This window comes from Phasianus colchicus, chromosome 1 (assembly GCF_987193195.1).
Source record: "Phasianus colchicus chromosome 1, bPhaCol1.hap1.1, whole genome shotgun sequence".
NCBI lineage: Eukaryota > Metazoa > Chordata > Aves > Galliformes > Phasianidae > Phasianus > Phasianus colchicus.
Genome location: NC_143436.1, coordinates 113230371 through 113256621, shown reverse-complemented (window position 1 = coordinate 113256621; position 26251 = coordinate 113230371). Strand labels below are relative to the sequence as shown.

General features: G+C 41.7%; 1 long non-coding RNA gene across 1 annotated transcript in view; it reads left to right on the top strand.

Moving 5' to 3' along the window:
- Nucleotides 1-2473: 2473 nt before the first annotated feature.
- LOC116229826 (uncharacterized) overlaps nt 2474-26251 on the top strand; it is a 100606-nt gene continuing 76828 nt past the window's right edge. Inside the window, exon 1 of the long non-coding RNA XR_004167116.2 lies at nt 2474-2570. This is a non-coding gene — a long non-coding RNA (uncharacterized LOC116229826). The remainder of the gene's footprint in view (nt 2571-26251) is intronic.

Genomic DNA, 26251 nt, shown 5'->3' with positions numbered 1-26251 from the left:
TGCAGAGCACAGCATTATGGTTGATGGGTTGGTGGTTGCACTAGATGATCTTAGCAGTCTTTTCCAACTTTAATGATTCTATGATTCTATAACTGTGTCTTTTAAGATCAACAACAGGCAGCCCTAATAAGTATGTATCATGGGCAGTGGTGAGCTGGCAATTAAATAAGTAATGGACAAATGGGGCACAGTGAGGGGAAAAACCCTCTTCCCACCTTAACAAATACCGTGGGTAAGTGTGTCTCAAAAAATCAGTTGGGATAACCCTCTTCTGTAAATAAAGCTACATCTGTTACCAACAGTTTTTGGTAATAGTTTTTGGGCTTTGGACAAAAAACTAGAGCTGTATGAAAATAATTTGGGTGGTACAGTGCCATTTAGTGACTCTGTCTCAAGACATTTTCCCTCCAGTGCATCATATTACCAGCATAGAACCCTGCAGGTTCATTCCTCTTTTAATTTGTACAAATCACAAGGAGCACCTTACTAGGATATAATACTAACTGCTTTTCTGAGAAAGTATAGTCTTCAACTCTTAACAGACAATTCTAGATATGCTTCAAGTATCAACTGGAAGACGTCAGGTGAAACAACATTGTATGAGGACATATATAGATAAAGCACCATAGAATCATGGAATCGTTTAGGTTGGATAAGACCCCTAAACTCTTCTAATCCAGCCACCAACTCATCACCACCATGCCAACTCATCATGTCCCTCAATGCCAAATCTACCCAATTTCCGCACTGGCACCTGAAAAAAAAAAAAAAAACAACAAAACAAACATGAAGAACAGCATGGACCATACATATTTCAATTTCTCAACTGTGAAATCCTGAAATCCTGAATGACAAGTAAACAGCGTAACACTTAATCCTTGTTTCATCTCTGGATATTTCTTAAAATGCTTTTTGTTCTGTAACAGGGATCTTGTGTGGAAAGAAACAGGTGGAGCCTGAGTGTGTATACACAAGCATATGCTCATGATGCTCATAGGTTTGGGAGCTAACAGCGATGGGTCTATTTATTTGGGGACAAGAAAAATATGTTTCTACTGGTACCTTCAGGAGCAAATGAGAAGTGAGTGGGTGGGAGATGCAGGGAGTGCATCTGTCTCTAATCATTGATGTTCTGGGTGGCTGAGGGAGTATGTTGAGAGGGATGCTACTGCTTCCATGGCCTAGCATCCATACATTGTGCTGCACATGCAAGGCAAAGAACCCTCAGCACATATCCTGCCACATCTTGTTCCATTTTCCCAGGTTGAGGCTGTGCAAAATGCATGCTTTAGGCACCTACATAATCACAAGCACTGCAATGATAGGGGCTCAAAAGCAGAAGCAAGCAAGGAAGATGACATGATACACTTCTCCTGATTTGTTTCTAACTGTTTTTTAGTATTGCACTCTAACACACTACTGACCCCCCTACCTCACACACCCAAATCCACAACAGCACTGACTCTTTCACTCGCAAATGAATTAATTCTTTTTAAAAAAGCACTGATGGTCTACTGATAGCTACTTCAGAGGATAAACAGTCTTCTATGTCTTAGTAAGTTGTACAGGCAGACAGGGCCAGGGAATTCTCCGGAGATCCATCACTTGTAGCAATCTGAAGTCTTCAGATAGCTAAAGACCACCTGGAAAGAAGAGCACCAGTGAAGAAAAGGAAGAACACTACACTTGAATTAGCAATGACGATTAGGCAAAAATGCAGCACAAGGAAACTTCCACATGTCTGAATATGTAGAGAAAGGAAGATGAATTTTGATCAAGCAAATATGAACATTTCAGCTAGAGTAATTCACATTGAAGGAAAAAGATCAAAGAAAAACAGTGAAATTAGTCAGCTGAATTTTAATATGTTACTGAGTGAAGTCGAAGGGAACTCTTACAGATGACAGTAGAAACACTTTCTAGAGATCAAAGTTTAGCTAGAGATAAAAGACAGAACAACAAACTAACGTTTTGTACTTTTCTCCCCACCCTGATAACACTTCCTGTGCATTATTTATGAAGAGACAAGTAGGCCTGTTTTACTGGGAAGAATAAGTTAGATGCATCTTTAATGGAGCTCCTTAAATTTCAGAAAGAGTTCCAGTTGCAGTGGTCCCTGCTAACTTTGCTATCAATTTCAACAGCATCAGAATTGGGCACATGGTAAATTTAACAGTGAAAATAAACCAGACACTTTAAGTTCCTTATGGTGTGTCCCAAATAGCTTATAAAACACAAATGCTTCCTCAATCATTAGGGATAAACAAGTCCCCTGGCATTCTAAATAGGATGCAAAGTGTGGATCAAAATGGGTAATAAATTGAATTAATGTGGCAAAGATACAGGCTGATGTCAAACTGATGTTAAGGGACTGACTTATATTGAACTTCTCCTTAGAGACAACAACACAGAGAAATGGTTAGTACTTCATTTCTAACACAGCTACCAAGCAGCCTGTTGCCATGCTACTGTATCTAAGTGGCATCTAACTGGTGCATGTGAAGGAAAATCCTGGTTCCCTCAATGCCAGTGCTCTGTTTGGATGCCAGCAGGAGACTCGCATATGTCAGGTGAGAGATTTCTCTTTCTCCAGCTGTTATTTGGACCAGTGTAAGCTGAGGACACACCTTACAGAAGTATCTCTACCTCTCCATGGCACACTCCTGTGATGACTGCTTCACCCTCTGCATTTGCTCTGTGGGACGGGGGGTGGAACTGAGCCATGTGCTAGATGATGTCTTTCACATCCCTCTGTGCATGAACTCTCATTTTCTGTAGAAGGATTGAATACATTTAGTGCATAAATGTGCCTTCAGGGTAACAAAATGAAGAGCAGGATTTGCCAGATAAAGGTTTACAATAGCAAATTTAAAGAATGCTGGGAAATAATTTGAAAGGGAAGATGGGAGGCAGTAAACAGCTGAAAATGCAGAAAAATACATTGTGGAAAGAATTCAAAGAGGTAGAAAATAAAAATAAATAAATGGTAGCATGAATGAAGGTTAAAAAAATGTTCCTGTTGAGTTATAGGAACAGAATGGCTCTGGGCAGCCTGGTCTAGTGATCCTGCACACAACACAGCAGGGGGGTTGAATCTAGATGATCAGTATGGTCCTTTTCAACCCAGGCCATTCTATAATTCTATGAATTGAAATCATCAACAGACTCCCCTTCATCTGGCAAAAGGTCTTTATTCTTTGCAGTTCCTATAGCAGGGACAGTATTGTTTGAGTCCCAGTGTTACAGAAATGCAAGGTCAGGGACCTATCCCCTGGCACAATCAGAATCAGACCAGTTTCATCACAGTCTTTCTCATCCAAATATTCATTTTTTTTTATGGCTCTAGTGGTTACTCTTCACACTGAAGCAATTATAAAAAGCGCGGCGGATATTGAGCAACTCACAGTTTGGGCTGCACTTTCAGATGCCCACATACTCTTCATCTCTCAGTGTTTTGGGAGCAGCTGCCTGGCTGGCTGCAATGCAGATTGCAACACAAGAGCTTGACTGAAAATGACAGCGGTGCTTTTTTATGGATTTCACGAGCAGTGCTTGGAAACACTTCATCATCAGCCCCTCTCTGATGTTTCATGGGTCAGCTTTGGTTCATCCTGAGCCATGTGAATGCCAAATCTTCTCTGGAATTTCTCCAAAGTTAACTGTGTAATCCATACATGGAGAAAGAAAACACAACAGAAAGGAAAATTAGGCTTGGCTTGGCTCCTTATCCAAGATGCTACCAAATCCCTTTCCTGCTATGAGCTGGTCAGTATTTATTCTCAGAGAGTCTCCAGGAAGGGTGAGAAGAGCCGTGACCCAAGCGCAGCGGAAGTTGTGACAGAGCTGTTGCTGACTCTGTGCCTGAAGACAGCATGTCAGTAGGAGAGCTCAAATTTAATCATTCTAGGTGCTTTCACAGTCAGTGACCTCATGAAATGCTATCAACTGCATATGACAGCTGCTCCTGTCTCTTCTCACCTCTTCAGTAACAAAAAGCCTTAAAGTGACAAGCTATCTATGCAGAAGATCCAGAAGATCCAGAAAAGAGCTTTTCCCAAGCATTCAGAAAAGTCTAACACCTCCCCATCATCATCTCAACAAAATGTAGTGGGGGGGGGAAAAAAAAGATAAAACCCCACAGCCTTCATGGCTACTTTATGGAATAGCAGAAGCTGCTTCTTTGCATGGTCCATGCCCTCACACTTCAGAGGGTTTGGAAGCAAGTGATCAAGGGAAGGGGAAAAGCCATCATACAGCGTAGCTTCCTTCCATAACTATCTAGAAGTGCTGATGGGTTTACAGTCCTATTTAGGCTGGTAACACTGGATATGGGGAAGGCTGAAGAACTCAACAAATTTTTGCCTCACTCTTCTCAGGCAGCTGCTCTTCACACAGCCCTCTAGCTGATGGTCAGAAGGTGGGGACTTGCCCCTTCCACTAAAAGTGATGATCAGGTTTGCAACACCTGAGGAAGCATTCATAAGTTTATTGATCCTGATGAGATGCATCCCAGAATCCTCAGGAAACTGAATGACATATCCATCAAGCCACTCTCAATGATACCTGAAGTCATGGCAGTCAGGACTAGTCCCTGGTGACTAGAATAAAGGAAATGTCACATTCTTTTTTAAGAAGAGTAGGGAGGATGACCCAGGGAACTATCGACTTGTTAGTCTCAGCTCTGTGCAGGGGAAGATCATGGAATAAATGCTCTTGAAAACTATGCTAAGTCATGTCAAAGTGAAGGAGGTGATATGCCATAACCACCATGGCTTCACCAAGGGCAGGTCCTGTCTGACCAACCAGGTGGCCTCCTATGACTGTGTAACTGCATCAGTGGATGAAGGAAGAGCCACTGATGTCATTTATCTGAACTTCAGTAAGGCCTTTCACACTGTTCCCCACAAATCCTTCTCTTCAAACTGGAAAGATATGGATTTGACAGGTAGATGGTTCAATGAATGAGAAAATGGTTGCAAGACTGTACACAGAGACTGGCGGTCAACAGATCAATGTCTGGATGGAGATCAGTGACAAGTGATGTCTTCAGGGGTCAGTACTGGGACTGATGCTCTTCAATATCAATTACATTGACAGGAGGATCTAGTGCATGCTCAGCAAGTTTGCAGATGATGCCAAGCTGTGTGGTGTCCTCAACATGCCTGAGGGATAGGATGCCTCCAAAGGGACATAGACTAGTGCACATTTCAACTGGCATAGAGCATTCAGAGGAAGGTCTGGAGGATAAATTCATCACGCTCTTGCCAACCTGAAGTAACTAACTAGGGTACATATCCAGCCAGGAGAACTGCAAAAAAGACCTTCACCCTACAGTGGGCTGAGGACAGCTGACACAGATTGATTTAAGTGATATGCCATTAGAAGCTCTTCTGAATGACTACAAGCTATTATGTGGCCTCATACTTAAGCACTTCCAAAATGCATATTATTTAATTGACACAGCATTATAGCCCCTTTACAGCCATTAATTTTGCTCATATTGTGGCAATCTGAATACATACTTGTCATTATGGTACTATCAGTGCATATACACCTACAAGAAAAGGACAGAGAAGCTACTATTTGTGGCATAGAAATGTCATCTCAAATCTAACAGTGCCAGTACAATTTGTACTGCAGAAATGCAAGTCACCTTAATTCTTAGCATGAGTGACTACAGGGATGCATATTCCTAGCATTATGTTAATAACAATTCTTACCACTTCCAGAAATGCACTGGTCCCATGGTACTGAATATATCACGGCAATGGCTGCAGTCTGCTGCTATACTTCCCCCAATTTTCTGTAATCTTTCTAGCTGGGTCCCTGTGTCAACCATAAAAGTAGAGGACATCAGAAGAAGTACTGCTACTATTATATTATGACCTACTGAAGAGAGGAAAGCACAGCTATATTTAAATCAATGTTCCATAGAGAGTGTTCTGAGTTGGCAAATAAGTCCTTATACATTTACCTGTCATAAGATTGCCATATATTAATGCAGTAATGGTGATACATTTCAGCAATTTTTTCTTCCTTTGCTGATCACATATTCCTGATTCCTTTTTAGCCTGACTCTCTTTAGATTGCAAATTCCAATTTGCAAGCTTAAAATACAAATTCTGTTTGTGAAGATAAGATTTCGTAAATATTATATCTCCCCTAGAAGAGGAGGAAATTATTTTACATTCTCTTAAACAAATTATTTAGATAATATCAAGTCTGCTCCAGGTTAAAATTTTGGAGATGTAAATACATTTTAATATGCCAGCCTTGTAGCAAGTATATGATAAACATCCGTGCTATTTTAGGCATTTTAGAAGTTGTTATGTTTCAGCAATACTCAATAGCAGAACTACTGCAGCTAGAAAAGCCAGACTGGATTGTAGAAAGAGAAATGTAACAAATAAACGGAACGTCTTAAAACAGATATCCAGGCTGCATGTATCTTGAAGGGCACTGAGGGAGTTCCCACCCTCTTCCTGCTCTGTTCAGCTCAGAGGACCAGCTGCAACACAGCCTGCCCTTACAGTGGGTGAAAACAGTTGGAAGTATTGCTCTGGTGACATAAGGCAAATGGGGACAGGATGAGGAAGGTTTAGAGCTGGAAGACATAAAAGCTACAGTTAAAGGACTGGGTAATTTCTGGAAGATAGCAGCAACTCCTCATTTTCACATTTTGACTCATTTAAACCTTGAAGAGAAGGAAGAGAAAAGGCTGGGGCTATAGATTCAGACTCACCAGGCTTCCACTGAGCTCCATAGGAGCTGGGAGCTAAGAGCAGCTGTGCCCACCACAGTGAGACAGAGGGGATCCTGCCAGCTCTGTTCTGATGCCACACCAGCAGGGAGAAGCCAACTGTGTCTCCTATAAGAGCATGACCTGCCACAGTAAGAAGCAGTGGCTCTGCTGAGCTTTCAATACTCTGGAGCAAAGAAACCAAACTGCCTGGCTCTCTTAGCACTGAGATATCTCCAATCAGCTGGTTGGCAGAGTCTTCCCTTGCTGAGAGCCAAAGGCTTTTGAACTACAGCCACTGGTGAATTCCAGGCTAAATGTTGTTGTGAGTACCAATATCTCCCTGTTATTGCTGAGTCCTAAATTCATTAGGAACTTCCACCCAGGAAGTCCTTGCTTTATCTGTCAAGGTACAGCTGAGATCCAGGCAGCCTTGCAAATTAGAGTATGCTGAGTAATGCTGGCTTTTTGGACTGGTGTATTATTGCCATGGAGGGAACCAACCTTAGCCACTGTAGCTGTCAGCAGCTACAGGCCTGACCCTTCTCCAGACTGGACTGCATAGTGGGTCTGGTCTTTTTCAGCATCTTCATCACCTGGATAAAGGGATAGAATGCACCCTCAGCAAGTTTGCTGATGATATGAAGCTGGGAGAAGTGTCTGATTTCTTTACCACGAGGGTGACGGCACTGGAGCACATTGCCCAGATAGGTTGTGGAGTCTCCTTCTCTGGAGATTTTCAAAACCTGTCTGGACTCTTTCCTGTGTATGTGACTGTAGGGAACCTGCTTTAGCAGGGAGTTGGACCTGATGATCTCCAGAGATCCCTTTCACCACTACGATTCTGTGATTCTGTGATGCTGGAGAGGGTACAAAGGGTGACAGAACACACAGCTTGTGGAGAAAGAGGTGGGGGCACCACAGAGCCAGCAGTGAGCTAGCATAGGTGCAGCTTCAGCCTGAAGGTATATGACTGGGAGCTCTTTCCCTTTTTTTGGGGGAAGAAATCCCAGATTTTAAAGTAGGGATGTAAATAAGCACTGCCTAGAGATCGTGCTGGAGTACAACTGCCCAATTTCTGTTGGAGAATAAAGAGGAAAATCAGAGAGTTTAATGTTCATTGAGAAAAGACACAGTAGTTATTATCTTGACCAAAAAGACTGGGATATGTCATAGAATCATAGAACCACAAGGTTGGGAAGGACCTACAAGATCATCTAGTCCAACTGTCCTCCCATTACCATTGCAACCACAAGCCACTAAAACATATCTTGTAGCTCCTCATCCAGATGCCTCTTGAACACTGCCAGGGACAGCGACTGCACCACCTCCCTGGGCAGCCATTCCAGTGCCTGACCTCTGAGAGAAAAAGTTGTTCCTCATGTCTAATCTCAATCTCTTCTGGCACAACTTGTGGCCGTTTCCTTGGGTCCTGTTTGTTGTCTGGGAGAAGAGGCCAAACCCCTCCTCATCACAACCTCCCTTCAGGAAGTTATAGAGTGCAATGAGGTCTCCCATGAGCTCCTCTTTTCCAGACTCCAATCATGACCTACATTAAAGGGATATTGATTTCAGGGGCTCTTAGGTTATTTCCATTCTGTGGAAGGGGGAAGTTCTGTGCTCTGAGACGGCAGAAGTGCCATCTTTAAGAAAGTTTGATTGGAAATTCACTGTATGTATGCGGTAAGTGTTGGTTCTAAAATAAGGAAAGTACAAATATAAAATAATAAAACTAATCAGAACATGTTATAAAGTAATCATCTGTAAAAGGACCCTGAATGCCAAATTTAATGCAGGCTGAGTTTCTACGGTTATGCTGTATAAACCTTGAAAACATTAGTTTATAGATTGGAAATGCTGACAAGCCATGAACTACAATGCTGTGACCAGATAATTGAATCCACATTCCCATGCATTTGGAGAATCAATAACTGTTAGAAGCAAAGGGCACTGCCTTAAAAGCTCAGTGAGCACTTCATGCAAATGGGAGGGTTACTGGAGTGAAAAGCTGGCTGTGAAACATGGTTGGATCATGTGCCAGATGTCTACCAGAGCATCAAGTCCGAAAGACTTAGTGCACTAAATACACGCACGACCTAGCCCTGAGAAAACACCATCATTTCTTCTTTCTTTCAGATTTAGGATGATAAATGGCCTGCTGTGCCAGCCTCAAAAATTGCTAAGTTCAGAGATCTTGAACTGAGCTAAGTGATACTGTTGGATGCTAGAATCTTGATTAGGGTGTGAACACACCAGAGAGCAACTGGGAGCGGGGAACCTGTTCATAGCAGCACAGGCTGCTAAGCACTGGTGTAACAAGACTGACTAGTGACTTGTTACTTACTCATGCATGAAAACGACACCTTATGCTACACGGATTGCTGCTCAGTAATAACCCTGGGACAGGCAGCTGTTGGGGGGAGGACCTGAGCACCTTCTCACAGGCGTAATATCCACTGGGATGTGAATGCTGCTCTTATTCATGAGCAGGGATGCAGGTAGGCCAAGGTGTGCCACCAGGGCAGCGCTAACACAATTAGCTGGCTCTTCAGAGTGGAAGCTATGCTCATTGTCAATAAAAAGCCCACTAAAGTTGGTTTCAAATGGGTTTGGTTTTCTTTTTTCATAGCTAAATGCTGTCTCATGTCGTTTCTAGTGGTGGGGTCAGATCAGGACACTGTGAAATGGTCTGTGTGCGAGAGAGAGAGAATTTTTCATGCTTGTAGAGGAATAGGGAGGGAGAAGTAGGAATGAGAAAATATAACCATCAATTAAATACCATGCGTGCTCCAGAAATCCCAAGGAAAATGTTCTGTGCCTCTTGCCCATCTTCCTGCTTACAGCTACCTTCGGTAAAATACTAAATCACGTTCACATTGGTATGGAAAGGTATGTGAGCACTGCAGACACAGGGGAGTTTTCATTGCAGCTACTCACACAGCACATGTTCTGGAAAGATTTATTGGGCTGGGATCTAGTACAAAATAGAGCTTTAAAAGCTCTTACAGGTCATACTCCCTTCAGGACTACCTGTTGTGTGCAGCTGGGTCATTTCCAACAGTTTGGTGCTTTGACTGTGACAACTCTCCTTGCTTCTGACAGCTCATCTGAGCTGCTCTGCTGCATTGTTTTCTGCCTCTGGGTTGCTTGTAATTGCTTTGCTTTGATTGTTTATTATTTGTTTGATGTCTGTGTCAAGAAAGTCTCTTTTTTTTTTTTCTTTTTCTTTTTTTCATGGTCCCATGGCTGAGATGTGTACAAATGAAAAATAGAAACCCTTCACATTTCTGCTACTTAAAAAAAAACAACAAATATTTATAAATGTTCAGAAGACTCACTCTTACCACCTCCTCTGCCCTTGCTAGGGCAAATGAATCCTGGCAAATGTGATAAATGAAGTGGTGGCCCTATGGCTAGCAGAGATACCTGTCTGTGTGCAAGCAAGAGCAAACTACACAAGAACACAGCCCACAGCGACTCTGTAAGTATGCAGACCAAGGGAATTCGTTCTGACAGCTGGCCACACGGGCAGGGCAGGCAGTGCCTGCAGCAGCAGAATTTAGGAGCGCCAGGCCAGCTGCAGTTTGTCTCTGCCTGCAGCACAGCCATGCATGCCCAGGCTGCTGTGAGTGCTGCTGTGAGAATGCTAGGGCCAGAGTGCCTGGGGATGCCAGCAGCACTGCTTCTGACCACATCCCTCCTCTCTGCAGCAAGAGACCCTGCATAGATTCCTCATGCTGCTTTCCCTCTCCCTTGGGAGTTGCACCCTACTGTAACTTTGGCTTTCTTCCCAGTAGAATCCTGAAACCTAAAGACAATGTAATAATTCTCTCTGGGAGTCATCCTTTCTCCATCACAGTTTTCACTCAGATCTAGAGCTTATGAATTTTGTAGCACCCATAGGCCTTGCAGGGCAGAGTGGGAAGTTTATCCTCTCCATCTGGAGTGATCAGGTAACTCTGGAGGCATTCAAGAACCATGTGGAGGTGGCACTGAGGGACATGGGCAGTGGGCATAGTGGGGGTGGGCTGGTGGTTGGACTAGATGGTCTTAGCAGTCTTTTCCAACCTTAATGATTCTATGATTCTACTCTATAATTAGATGTTGTTTTGTCCCCCAGTGTTTCTGAAGAAAGAGAGGAGCTGGAGTGGGAGGGGGGATAAGGGCCTGTAGGGGAAAGGGTAGTAAAGAAAAGGAGAAATTTTGGCATGCTGTCTTGCCAAAACATGTACTAGAGATGGAAAGGCACAGATGGAGCACTTCCACTGATAGCTCAAGAAATCAAATGTCTGTGGAGTAGCTCAGAGTGGCAGCAGTTTCATTGTATGGTTGTATTATTACTCACTGTAGTAGCAGTTCTTGAAGAGCCAGGCTGTCAAGTCAGCATTGCTTTGGGAGCCAGCACACGTGGATACTGTCACCCTAAAAATCTGCTGCAGTAACATCTTGTGCCTGGCACAGTGAGCTGAGAGATTTTGTTTCAGCTCACCTTTTGATTGCTCTGGAAGCACATATGAATTAAGCCACGCTCTTCTGAGCTTCCCAGTAGCACAGCCACAAAACAGCAAATGTACAAAGGCAGATCTGCCTTCCTCTGTGCTAAAGTGCAGCATAAGTCTGAAGAAAAGAATTTATGTCGTATGCAATAGTGACACTGCCATGCAAGCAGAGAGGAAAAGGATCCAGAGAAATGGCATAAAGCATTCTGCCGGTACTGTATGCCAAGCTTCGTTATTAGAAACACTGAAATGACTGAACAGTCCCTGCAGCACCATCCCTGTAAAGATCTGTCAAGAGTTTCCAGTCTAATTAGCCTTTAAGTGAATCTAGCTGCAGACCTCGATACCTTCTCTGTTATGAAGAGATCTGTGGCAAGATATTCCCCTCTCTCTGTGGGAAAGTAGATCTCCCATTCCTAGTCTCCTGTTTACCATGGGGCAAGCATGACTTGCAGCTGGTGGCACGGTAGGAAAAGCTGTTATTGTGCTCGGGCTCTGACTCATGGCACCATTTTTCCATGCCCTCTGGATACTCAAACGGATGGTTTAGAGGATGTTATTGTGGCTAGAAGTCTCCTTGAAGAGCAACTGAGCAGAGAGATTCAGACATCTTTGCAGCATATTCTTCCCTGCCCCTCAAGAAGATCTAATGGTAATTCATTTCATTACCATTCATTTTCATTACCATTACTGTTTTGTTTTGCTTCTTTTGCTATGGCAGACTACCACCTGACGAAATACAGTTCAGATACAAGAATTAAGCTCATGACACAAGTATTCCTTATCCATCTGTCTGTCTGTATTTTTCTGAGGGAAGCTGTTGCCATCACATCTAAGAAGAAAAACAGCTTTTGAAAATAACTTTTTTTTCAGATGTTGTGAGTCCCAGCACAGGCATTTCCTTGACTTTCACATTCTAATTTTTATCCTGCTGCAAAGCAGGATAAAGCAAATGGGAGCTGGAGATGTCATTAACAGCTAATTTAGACTGGCAATTAGGCAAAACCTAATGGGCTGCTCTCGGGCTGGAAACTAGCGCTGCTACTTGTAGGCTCTAATTCTGACACTGGCTCTTTCTATGTCCAGGATGAATGCCTTTCCCTTATGTAAAATGAAGAATTACTATTCCTTATGAAACTACGTGCTGTTGGGGTTCATTACCAAGGATTCATAAAATATTTTAGAATGGAAAGTTAGGAAACATCATTTTGACATTTTAATGTGCCTCCAATCCTCTACTCTGATCATTTCGAAATCTGTCTAGGGTGAAAGATTTCCCATTCTTAACAGACTCACCCTATAAATTCAGTAATAACTTCAGTCCAGAAGACATCTAGCTCAATGCAACTGATTAACAGACCAACATTATGCAGTTACAGTTTGGCTAGCTAGAGAGATTGGTGAGGCAGATAAAAGGTGGCAGCAGTCACCTCCTTTGTCAAACATTTTCCATTGAGTCTGCGTGTATCTGGAATCCAATACTATCGTGGAATATGCTACACTTTGATATGTAATGTCAGTGGATTTCTTTCTTATTTTTTTTCATTTTTTTCTGACACTATCCTAAAGTACAAGAGGAAGGTTAAAACAGCACTATCTTCCATTAAAAAGACCCTTAAAAAAATCCTTATGAAAAGTTTGCAAGCACAATACTATCCTCTCTCAAAGAAAAGAAAGGCTCAAAGCGTACATTTTCACCTAAAAACTGTATCTGCAGCTGCAGACCCTTGATTGAGTCTATCTACGTGAGAAATTAATCTTTCGGGAAATCAAATACAAGTGACCCTTGCTTTCCTCCTCCATCAAGCTGGGCAGGACTCTGTTCTCTGCCTTGAGTAGGGAGACCCAGTACATGGAGTTAAAAAAAACCAACCTCTCATCTCCTGTCTCTGTGCAGTTGTCTCAGAAAGCTCTGTTTGCAGACAGAAAGAAGATAAAATCTTCACAGGTACTATCCACATTTCATATTATTGATACCAGCAGACAGTTGTCCCTGGGCTCAGTGTCAGAAATTAGTTCGCTTGAGCACTAAATAATGGCGATGATAATATAGACACTGTGTGTCATTCTGTCTCTCACCAACATTTTTCAGTCATCGAATCACACTAATTGTTTAGCCAGTTCTCAGTGCTTTTATTATCAGGAAAAGATGTAATAGGAGTTAAAAAGGGACGAGACTGTCACAAATGTGTTAAATGACAAATCCAGTGGCTTTGCTCATGTCCATTCTTATAGAAGCTGGGATGAGTATTAAAGCCTGGCTGGAAAGGACTGCTAATGACTGGGCTCAAGCCTACTATGTCCTTTCAGGAAACTGAAGAAAAATCCAAAAACTTAAAATTAATACCCCCTTGCAAAATTGTAGTTTTCTGCCTGGGTTCCCTAATAGTCACTGCCTTAGAGCCATAGAGTCATAAAGGTTGAAAAAAACCTCTAAGATCACCAAGTCCAGGTGTCAGCCCATGCCCACTGCCCACGTCCCTCAGTGCTGCATCCACACGGCTCTTGAACACCTCCAGGGACGGTGACTGCACCACCTCCCTGGGCAGCCTGTGCCACTGCCTCAGCACTCTTTCTGAGAAGAAATCTTCCTAATATCCAACCTGAGGTCATTACATCTCTTCCTATTGCTGTTACCTAGGAGAAGAGGCCAATCCTCACCTCACCACAACCTCCTTTCTGAGCCTCTGATTCAGTCTGAATAATTCGTCCTCTCAGCTTCTATCCGTAAGACTTGTACTCTACACCCTTCACAGCTCTTTGCTGTCCTTCTCTGGACATGTTCCAGAGCCTCAATATCTCTCTTGTAGAGAGGGGCTCAAAACTGAACAGAGTACCCATGGTGCAGCCTGACCCAGTGCCAAGTTCAGGGGGATGATCATCTCCCCAGTCCTGCTGACTGTGCTATTACTGATACAAGTCAGGATGCCACTGGCCTTCTTGGCCACCTGGGCACACTACTGGCTCAGTAGCTGTGTGGTTAGAGCTGGTCATCTGCAGAATGGAAGTGGGAAAATTATGGCAATGAAAAAGTGCAGAGGGTTCAAAGCAACAGGAGTTGTTAAGGGTAATGGTGAATGTCTGGTGCAACACCAATGATCAGATTCACCACAGGATGCCGGCACCGAGTCTGTGACTTAGTCCCATTCTTCTTGAACTTAATGAGAAGTGGAAATAATGCAAAGTAATTTATATGAGTGTGACCTTGGTAAAAGGCACTGCCTGACACACTATCAGCTTCCATTTCACATCTCAGTCCAAAGGTTATAGATGATGCCTTTCTCACAAGATTTTATTCATGATACTTGGTCTGAACCATAGAACACGGTTCTCTGGAATAGGAAGTAGTATTTTTTTCTATATAATTTGGAGGGCTTGCAGCCTTGTTTTCATTTGCTGATATTCTAATATATTTTTTTAACACCACTGGTGAAATATTTAATATGTAATGCCTTAGAAGAGAATTACTTGTTTTGGCTAATTACATAGACCTGTGATCACTGGTCTGTTCGACATTTAAAATTCTCTCTTTCAAATTCTTCCTTCTACAGTGGCTTAATGCAGCTAAGTAGATATGTGGCAGATATTTATAAGAAGCATGAAAGTGAATAAAATAGGAGAAGCCAGATAAATTAGGAGTCTAGGGATGTTTGCATCAGCTCTTCAAGAGTGTTCTGCAATTTGAGGAGTTTACTGTCTGCCAGTTTATTTTTAGTTTGTCTCTCCCACACTCCTCATGCTTAACCGTGATTAGCCTTTACTGTGGTGAGGCTTATAAGCATGTTAGGTGAAGATTCACATCAGATAGTGCATCTTCCACATACATCAAAGATACCACTCTTCCACTTTTGGTAAGAGAAAGCATTTTAGACAACACAGAAATATTCAAGATCTGTTTAAAACTGTATTTTACTGTAACTAGTATTGCATTTCTGCTTTTTTAAGGATGGGACTACAAATTCAAAAGCATATCTATTGTTGTCTTTCTAAAATAATTGGACTTGTAGAGCAGACATTTTAGGAACAGACTATTAATTGTATTGCTTTAGGCTCTTCTAGCAGACAAGGATAGTGAGATAAGAACATAAATATAAGAGAATCTTTTTTCCAGGACAATCATCCCAAATCCGATTTATAAGCTGTTAAATATATGAAGGGTAGACTGAAAAATTCTCAGGAAAAATAATGGCCTAGGCCCCAAAGCTATTGGTTTCCCTTCCTTGTTGAAACTTTAAAGAGAAGATACTTTCACGGTTGATACTCATAGATTGTTGTTTACAATCCAGCAAAGCACCCACAGCATTATCATGGAGATCAAACACATCTCATAGATTTTACAGGCATTACAGATGCCACTTTTGCCCCTGGTTGTCACATCTTGTGAACTACTGTGGGACAAAATGCTCTGGCAGTTGATGTAATCTAGCCCTTGGTTTCTAATAGCATAGTCACAGCTATTTATAAAGTACAATAGAATTTTGCCTTATATCCTTGATATAAATGTCAAGTGCCCTGCAGTACTGTGTACTGTTCCTAGAGAAATGATCCATTAAAACCATCCATATCAGAAAGCAAGGTTTTTCAACACTCCAGAACAACATTATATTCTCATACAATAATAGGGAAAATTGGCTGGTTTGAAAAGACTGTGTTGACATGCAGCAAAGTTAGCTCCCTCATTTGCTGCATCCACCATGCCTTAGTTCCTTAAGGACACCCCCTCTACAAAGAGGAATAGAGAATTCATTTAGCTGCTTTAAACCCTTAGTTACAGGGCTGTGCAACTTGACAAAAACTGTTTAGATTGCACCAATGATGAAAAACCCAGGCCAACAGAGAAGTGCAAGAATGAAAAAAAAAAAAAAAAAAAAAAGAAAATTAAAATATGCTAATCCTGCTGCTGATCCTCAGGTTGCACGGAGCCAAGAAGAAGGCCTATTTTGTTCCTTGAGATACAATGACCAAATACGACAGTGCATTGGGAAGATGGGTCTGTTTGTAGACAGGATTATACTGTTGAGTAGTGCTGAATGCCAAACAGTCATGGCAGATGTTTCAGCTATTAGGACTCTGGGGCAAAGTTACTGTGAAAGCTTGTGTTGGTCTTTTCCATTACTTACAGAAAGTGCAGTTATTCTCTAAGTCCCCTCCTTAGGGGAAGCAGGTGTTCTCCTAAGAGTTGTTCCTCTTTCAAGGCAGGGGAAGCAGAGGACCTTGACAGAGCTCTCCTTTTTTTTCTGCTGCCTCCTTTCTCTTTGCCAGTTCCCCTTTGGACTGTTGCTTTTCTACCCACACTTTCCAGGCCCATAGGCCTGGGGCTATTGATGTGTTATTTAACCACTTTTTTTCCAGATGTAACAGCAATTTGTGCTACCTCACAGAACTGTAGTCAAAATTCTTAGTCATGTGGAGCAAATGTTCACTGCAATTTCTCTATATTAAGCATTGGAGAATGTATTTTTTCCTTTAATACCCTTGTGATACGCTGATTTCCTTTAATATCCAGGAATTTTGCACAAATATATGTTATCTCCTACTGCAGTTGTCTTACTGATCTACATCTCTCATTGACATCCTGTGCCATTACACGTTATCTTTTTGCTTCGTATTTCAAGTGCATGTTTTCTCAGGCAGATACTATGTTTTTGGACCTTGTTCAGCACCACGCACAACAAAGTGTGAGTTTTAGGTGGCTTTGAAGGTGCTGAAGCAATGCAAAGAAGAATACTTACCAGTGTAATAAGCTGCGATTTACTTATCCCTATAGTTCACCATGATGTCTAGTTAAAATAAAATTCATTCATCCAAAGCACTTTCAGTACCCACTATCAACACCTTTCATACAGCAAAGAAACCAACTCAACCCAAAAGACTTAGTGACTGTACCACTGTTTATTACACTAGTGAGGCTGTATGAATATCCAGATGGATTAAAAACATGTCTAAAATTCACAGCCTTTTCATAACGCTATATCGTAGATTTATAATCTTCCCTAAGGAAACTAAATTAATTTTCAGTGATACGTTTTTTTTTCTTTAAACCAAGTGAGACAGGGATAATAAATAATCCCTTCTAGTACCTCTGAAGATAATTGGCTGGAAAAATATAGGTTGATAATTGTTAACCGACTTGAGGTCACTCAGCTGAATGTTAGCACCACTGAGGCATACATCTGAGTAACAAGAACATGCCCTTCAGACAAATATTAATTAAAGGTAAAAGTTAAAAGAGAAGAAACTGAAATCACAACACATTGTATATTTCACAGAATTAGAAACATCAGTGTTTCAACAGTAGAGACGAGCTTCTGATTTAGCTGATTGTCCATGTCTTTGCATGCATATTCTATAACCAAAGGATTTGTCTGAGAGAAGTTTAGGAAAAGAAAGGCTGTTTAAATCACTCAACTTTAAAGGAAAAAAAAAAAAAAAAAAAGGAATAGTTGGTTTCTTACAAGGGAACCGTCTCACCAACCTGCACTTTCAGATCCAACAGGCTTCAGTTCCAGCTAGAGAAGACTACTTCTTCCTTCTTGAAGCAGCCTGGAGGATGCCAGCATCCACTGCTGCAGCTGCTGCTGAATTCAACAGGAGTTTTGCCATTGGCTTTAACAAGAGTAGGACTATGCTTTCTGTCTCCATGCTCCTAAAAGGGAGGTAATTACCACTTGATGAGGGGCCTGCCAAACAACATACAGTATCTTCTGACAATGAGCTTAAAGGCAGTTCCAAGACATATTTAGTCTTATGAATGTCTTACAGGCAAGACACACCCAGTGGTGGCTTCTTACGCATCCTGCTTAGTCTGCTCAGAGGCTGACTGAGGTCATGCAGAAACACTTTCAGCTGCTTTGCACGCTCTGTGCAAAGGGACTGTGCTCAAAGGAAACCACCAGTGATTCTTGCCTCAGGAACAATGGAAATGGCCTCTCCTTTTAAGTTCACCCAGTATTAAACGATTTAAAAACACAGCACTCTCACTCATCTTGGGAGGACGTAATTTCTGAAGCTCTTTTCCCTGTTGTTTTCTGACTTTGAAAGGATTCTAACTCACAGTCCTCATCCAAGACAGTGAAAATAACTGATCTGGTTAGAAATGATGACAAGCAATTTTCTAGATATAAGAATATTTCTTTTATTTTTCTATTCTGTTGTGGTGGATTGGCCCATACTCAAAAAAAACACACTCCCCCAGGCACTCACAATTACCTTCCCCATTTTCTTGCCCTGGTACCCTCTGTACACTCAGTTGTGGCCCTTTCTCTGTGTTACTTTCCTTTAGAAGCCACGTTTGTTTAGGTTACTACTTCATACTTCAAATTTAACTGGAGCTAAAAATGCTTAAGACCACCTATAGACTGTGCAGTAGAGGTGCTGTGTAGCATTCTCCAATCTTGGTCTCTCAATTATACATATTTGATATTTGCACACAGTAGACAGTAGCTCTCTTTGGGCTGTGTATTTCCTTGGTTTTTTTTTTTGTAGATTATAGAGGCTTGGGAGAGGAATGAGAGCTGTCTCACTTTACTGAATTGGGATGCATTCAGAAAACCCCACATAGTGTAGAATCCCTCCTGGAAACTACTGCAACAGCATAATTTGTCCCTGTCCACAGGTCTCTCCACCATAGCCTATAACAGTGAAATATACAGTTCTGTCATTCTGGGCATACTATTTAACAATGGCATATTCATCCTCAGACTGGGTAATCCAGTGGCCAAATGTATGTGGAAGTCACATTTCCTTGATGTAATGGTCTGTCAGAAGTTGCTCTCAGATGTTTTTCCTCTGTAAGTAAATAATGACCTAGGTCTCAGCTTCAAATCTTCCAGATATGTGTTTATGAGGGTATTAGAAGACAGTTTCTAAGAGTCATCCCGCCTTCTAACTCACCCATCATTCAGAAGCTTATAAATCAAGGCACTTCAGAGAAAGATATTTTTCCTTTATATTTTTTAAAACTTACAAATAAATTTTGTCTTGCATTAAAGCCTTTTTTATTTTCAGAAGCTTCTCACTTGAATTATGAAGCAGATCAGAGGCCACCATAAAATCATCCCCAGAAGAAAAAGGCATCATAATGGAACACAAATTAAAATACAAATTTAAGCACAAAGCACCAGGAGAGGTCTGGAACACAGCATGCATATTACCTTAAAAAACGAAATGTAAAAGAGCGAGTCCTAACAACCATACATTAGAAATTGCAATGTGTTCTAATATCTTCCAGATGTGGATTTCATTACGGCTAAAGTTAGATGGGTTACAACCTGCACTTAAAAAAGCTTTTCTTTGCCACAGACTGAGAGAGTGAAGATTTGCTGAAGCAGAGAGAAAGGAAGGAGCTGAACCTCCTCCTGCCAAACATTCGACTAATGTATACGAGTATTTTGCTGGCAACCAGGAGAAGAGGGGCTGCTCCCATTATTGCTTGTTTCTTTTTTTCTTACTGAGGTTTGTAGAACTTCTCTCAGGAAGGATGTAATACGGGAGGTGGCAGATTACAATCTCCTATTTCTACATGGAGCCAACTGCTGTTTACAAGCAAGTGCACCCTGGAGGCACTGAGGAATAAATACCTACCAAACAGCCTATAGCTGGCTAAATAAATCACAGTTTTTCACAGAGCTCTGGCTTGTGCGAATATAGCAGATGAGCCTTAATAAAACCCCGAAGTTTTCCATCAGGGCTAAATAATCTGAATCTCTGCAGCTTTCTTGTGTGGAAATCTGCATGTCTCCCTAGGCAAGAACAGCTCCCCAACAGCTTCCTTAAAAGCTGCATTTGTCCTGGTGCCACAGAACTGGCCATCAGCAGTCCAGGCAAGAATTCCAGAAAATACAATTGCCCATCCATAGGAAATCCTCTAAGCCCCCTATCATGACAAATCCTTCTGGAGTCAGCGAGGGTTACTTCCCCAGGAGACTGTCAGAAGTCTCACTGTCAGGGCAAGTGACTGTGACCTATATTATTGAGCATTCTCAAAAATTAAAATATTGACTCTTTGATGCTGTTTAAGCAATACTGATTATATCTCAAGACTGGCTGATTCCCCATGCTTCCTGAGATCCCAAACATTTGCTCCAACTTGTGCTTGAATCACTTTCCTGAGAGCAGAGTCTTCCTCTGTTACTCCAGAGGCTGGGCTAGATACCAAGAGAGGACATCCTCAGAGCTTTCCATAACTGCAGAGTCCCACAGTTGTCTGTCAATAAGGATATTACAGCTCTATGGACCACTGCTTTTCTTAGCCTAGAGGATGAGGGGAATCAGACACCACACTTAATGGAGTGAACCAGAACCAGTGGCTGAACAAGTGGCATTTTCTGAAGATGAGCTTGAATATAAGTGGGTCAGGAATCATTACAGATAATGCAGAAAAGAAATCTCACACATTTCCACCAAAGCCTCAGTCCTCAGCAGCTGCACTGAATTTTGGGATGGCAAAAGAAACATTCTGAATAATTACTGTCAGCTCTTGGAAGGTACCCTGCCTTCAGCATGCTCAAAACAGCATGCTGGTAGTGCTGGTGAGCAGAAAAATGGCTGTTACTATTAATCCTGGCCATATTCTGAATGAAATTCTTACTTTCTTATTAAAATGATGGCTTATTTTAATGGTGGTAAAGCATTTTCCTGAAACAGGAGGTGCTTTCAATGTAAATGCTTTTTAAGAAATTTATTTGTTGCCACTATGAAAGATCTGATGACACTGTGAGCAAATAGACGTTAAGAGACATTGGCTTTCTTCTCCATGCTTTACCAAAATATCAGCCTGCATATCTCAGATAAACTTTGGAATTTTTCAAAAATCTTCCAGCATACAAAGGAAATTCAGATGGGCTTTGTGGGCAAAGCATTACCCACTTAATTAGGTACATCACCTTCTTAGGAAATGTATCCATTTACATCAGCTGAGGATGCCTGACTGTGAGCAAACGAAACAGTGCTAGCTTCTGTGACTCAGTTAAGAATTTCACATGAATGACTAAACAAGCTGGCATCAGTGGCAGAACATCTGACAGAGGTCATTGGTCAAAGGATGGTGGAACAGAAACACTGTACCTTTATGCTTTGGGCACCTTCTGGAATTGTAGTTCTCAGGATATTTCCAACTAACGTGAACCAGCTGCTTCTGGTGCTGAAGAATGAAAAATAAAACTGATGAAGAACATAATGACTTGGAGTGACTTGGAGAGAAGCAAATTTGCAATGAGATACCTATTCTGCTCCTCTCCAGAGCTGATGAGACCATGGCAGTGACTTATCTCCCAGTGCCTCTTCTAAGACTAGTAGCATAAAGAACAGCAATGAAGAGACAAATGAGAAGTCTTCAAAATGTGGCAGCAGGAAAGAGAGACAAGAGGGACATCCATTTTGAAGTTTGTTGTAGCTAACTTGCATGATTTTACTTCGAAAATCAGTGAAAAAGTGGGAAAGCTGGTTTCCTGGGTGCCAAAAGTCTTAACCTCGTGTCCTTCATGATAACTAATCAGATGATTGCACATCTGTTATTGTAAGTTTGTGTCCTTGCAAGACAAGTATGATCATGCTGAAATGAGGAATGGATAACTTAGAATCAACAAACTCTTAAAAGGCAAAGATGTCTGGGAGCAGCAGAGAGGAGGGTAAATCAAAGTGATCTTCAAATGTAATGAGGGAAGGAGGGAAGCAGATATGTTCTCTGCACCTCCCCTGGCAAAATTCAGAGATCAACAAGGAAATAATTGAAAATCATCAGCCTGGAGAAAGATGTAGATAGCAGTATAAGCTCAAGGAGAAGCACATACAAGTATGCAAAAGACCCAACAGGAATGCCTGTGCAAAACTGCGAGGCAGCAGGATGACTCCATTTATTACAGTTTAATTTATTGGCCGCTGACAGTGTGTTCTATTCAGAACAAATATAGTGCAGTCTCTCTCCCCACAAGTATTCAGTTTAGGTAGAAAAAAAGATTAATTAAGATCTTTCAGATTGCCCTCAGCGTATTTTAATGCAGAGGTGTTGCAGAATCATTGTCTTGCATTCACTGGTTTTATTAGCCATTGCACACAAGATGGAAAATGCTTATTCACAAATTTGACCTCTTTGTTTGCTAATTTTTCATGCAGTTGTTTTCTCACCTTCCTCCCCAGAGGAAAGTCCCTAGACACAGACCAGAGGCTGGGGAGGACCATCTCTACCCATGTTGCACACAAGACCCTTTCTACCACTGTTGGGACATGCAGTGAGAGCCAGGAATTAACAGAGGCATGAACCCATCAATCTTATATTGTAAGGGTAACCCTGCTCATTGTAGTAAAATGCTGCAGCCAAAAAGACTGCAGCTATGGTTTTCATAATGAAAGTATGCTCTGTGCATATTATAAAACATTCTGTGTTACCCAAAATATGTCAACACAGCATGGAGGGGAAGACTAACCACTTTTCAGAAATCATGTGTATTCATAACATTTTAATGGCTATGGAAGGGATTGTTTCAGATGTGTATCACCTGGAGGGAGCTGAAAGATAACCCATAAAAGACTTTCTCTTCATTTAAGGTAGGGATAAAAGTATAGCACGCATCAGTTTGTCTTGTTGCCTGTTGGTAAAGCTCTTACTCACAAAATGTGCCCTTGTGGCCAAAAAGACCAATGGCATTCTGGGGTGCATTAAAAGGAGCGTGGCCAGCAGGTCGAGGGAGGTGATCCTCCCCCTCTACTCTGCCCTGGTAAGGCCTCATCTGGAGTACTGTGTCCAGTTCTGGGCTCCCCAGTACAAAAAAGACAGGGATCTCTTGGAAAGAGTCCAGCGGAGAGCCACAAAGATGGTGAAGGGCCTGGAGCATCTCCCCTATGAGGAAAGGCTGGGTGATCTGGGTCTGTTTAGCCTTGAGAAGAGAAGACTGAGAGGGGACCTGATCCAGGTCTATAAATATCTAAGGTGTGGGGGGCAAAGTGGCGAGGCCAGACTCTTTTCAGCAGTGTGCGGAGACAGGACAAGGGGAAATGGCCAGAAGCTGGAGCATAGGAAGTTCTGCACCAATGTGCGCAAGAACTTCTTTACAGTGAGGGTGACGGAGCACTGGAACAGGCTGCCCAGGGAGGTTGTGGAGTCTCCTTCTCTGGAGATATTCAAGACCCACCTGGACGCCTACCTGTGTGACCTGGTGTAGGGATCCTGCTTTGGCAGGGGGGTTGGACTCGATGATCTCTGGAGGTCCCTTCCAACCCCTATGATTCTGTGATTCTGTGAAAATCTGGTTCCATGTAGTTTGGTGCACCTATTGTTGAAATCATTTCAGTTTTCATTCAGGTGTGTGTATTTAGAGGTGGAGATCTTTTCTATGCATTACCAAGTGGCTGAATTTCTGATGGAGAACAAGAGATAGTCATTCAAATGGCAGTAATTCAGGTTGTGACAAAAAACCTGAGACATACAAATAAATGCCTCATTTCTATTTTACAAATCACATAATGGATGTCACATTCAGTGCTTCTTTTGATGAACAGGCTACTTATTAACAATAGTCTAGGACTTTATTTCATTCTAAAATTGCCATCTTTTCCAATTATTCTAACTTTTTAGTATTTTCCCTCTTTTAAACCAGGATATTTTTAGTATGGACCACAAGTTACAAACAACAGAAGTTGCTATAGAAACTGAAAAGGCACTTTGTAGAATGAAAATGCAAGAAAAAATACAGTTCACTATTTATCTGCTGCAGACAGTAAGACAGAATCAATATATATCTGTATGTGTGCATATATATATACATATGTATGGATATGTATGTGACTTTCCTTACTGTATCTATACTGTATCTAGCTGCAGAACAGTTAGACGCAGGTGTCTTGGATGGGATGGCGGAGGGAAGCTGTTTAGCAGTCTGATCTCCCATTAACGTGACACAGATCACACACCATGTTGAACACTGCTAAGAGAGGGAACTAAGATCTTTTCCTCCCAGCCTAAATCAAACCCCATCACATAGCCATTGTGGCTTTTCTTTTACATCCCTTTGTTTCCTGTCCCTGTTAAATAAAGTTAATGCTCTAGCAGCTTCAAGCAATGGTAATTTCCAGTCACAGGATCTGGGTTATTTCTGAACATCGTATCTGTGCAATCTCCCTGTCTTACCTACAGAGGGGCTAATATGGATGAAGTATTATATAATTTTAAGGCACTGGGAATCAAACTCAAAGCTCAGTGTAACAGCATGGATTACTGAGGTATATTCATAGGAAAGAATACTGTATAGATAGAATCACAGAATCGTTAAGGTTGGAAAAGACCTCTAAGATCATCTAGTCCAACTGTCTACCTACCACCAATACTACCCACTAAACCATGTCCTTAAGTGTCACATCTCCATGTTTCTTGAGTATTTTCAGGGACAGTGACCCCACCACCTCCCCTGGGCAGCCTGTGCAACTGCTTTATGTCCTCATTAGACTACAGCTATAAACATTAGATGTTTCATGAGCAAGGTGCCTACAAGACCAAAGCTGAAATGTTTTACTGGCTTCTGCTCTCACACCTCTTATTTGACTTCATTGTTCTTCAGAATGATTGTATAGGTGAGGTTTACAGTCCTTCTTTGTTAATAACAGGTCAGAAAAACATCTATCAGAGGTGTTTTTAAAAATAGTTGATCCCTTGGTGGAGATGCTTGAGGGAAGAGAATGAACTGGATAGGAATCAAAGACCTTTCCAAAGCTACTTTTTTAAATGTATTCTGTTATGTTTGGAGTAGCTCAACACTGTCTTAAGGAACAAAATTTCTTTTCTGCTTCAGAGTTCATATATAATGCCAGCAAACCACTTCAGATCAGATTTCTGAGTATTTAGGTACTCCATAGTGGAGGTGGTTGTCTGAAGCAATTGCCAAGAGGATCCTGAAATATTGGCCAGGTAGTTTTTATGCACATTAGTTGTTGCTCAAATAACTTTGTGAAGTTTTTCTTTTTTCTCTCTTGCATACATTGTCATTCTCTGTGAGACCCTGTTTTCTCAGCCGTCTGCCTGGCTGGGGGTTTGATGTCTGGTTTGTAGGAGAGCTGTGCGGACTCTCAGCTCCAACAAAAGCCAGCACCGACATTCTGGGATGTTTGGAGCTGTGCCTAAATCCAATCTCTCCAAAAGTAATGTGTCCTAATGGTTATCAGTGTAGTACAGGTGCTGACCACCCTTCCATGCTCTAGGTCTCTGCCAGAGCAAGACTTTGATTTATCTCCATAGGCAAGGGGTCTTTCCTGGAAACCAGTTTGAATGGGTGGGAAAGAAGGAATCTCCTGTGATCTTCATGGGGCTGTCTAGTCTGGAAGAAGCCCTGAGATGGGGTTCAATGAGGGATATGTCCACCCCACCATCTAGACACCAACTGGGGATCCAAAGGCAGGTTTTTTACAGTCAATCCCTTTTGTTTCAGTTCATTGTTTATGAAAAGAGGATATTGTGAAGTAGTTTTGGAGCACTATGGTAGAACAATGCAATTTAAATTCTCATGAAAAAATTAAGGATTTTAATTTCCAAGCAGGTATGGAAAAGTAGTCATAACAGCTTAGTAGAACACACTGAAAGGCAAAGGCAAAGTTAAATTTGAAGAGCTACTTGGTAAATAAGCAACACCAAATAAGGCAGGAGTCCTAGAGAAAAAAAAAAAAAAAAGTAAATAACCTTGCAATTAAAGACTATCCTAATGCATACCTTGCTAGGTATAGATGAAGCCCTCACAAGGAACGTGAAGTCTGACAGTTCCTACTTTTAGAATTTTACTTTGCTCTGCCAGCCAGAGTACAGGCAAAAAGCTACTTTGTGCCTGGTTGTTTATGTATACTTTTAGGCTTCCATGTGGTTCAACCTCAATTACAGCTTATGAAAGAAAATCTGATTTCAAAATACGAATCAGCATCAGTACCTGGACATTAATGATCCATGCAAGGGATTTACATGTGTGTTTGGCACATATTCTTGAGTAAAGCTATTTTTAATACTGGCAGTATTCAAGTAGTACACTGCTTTTTAATA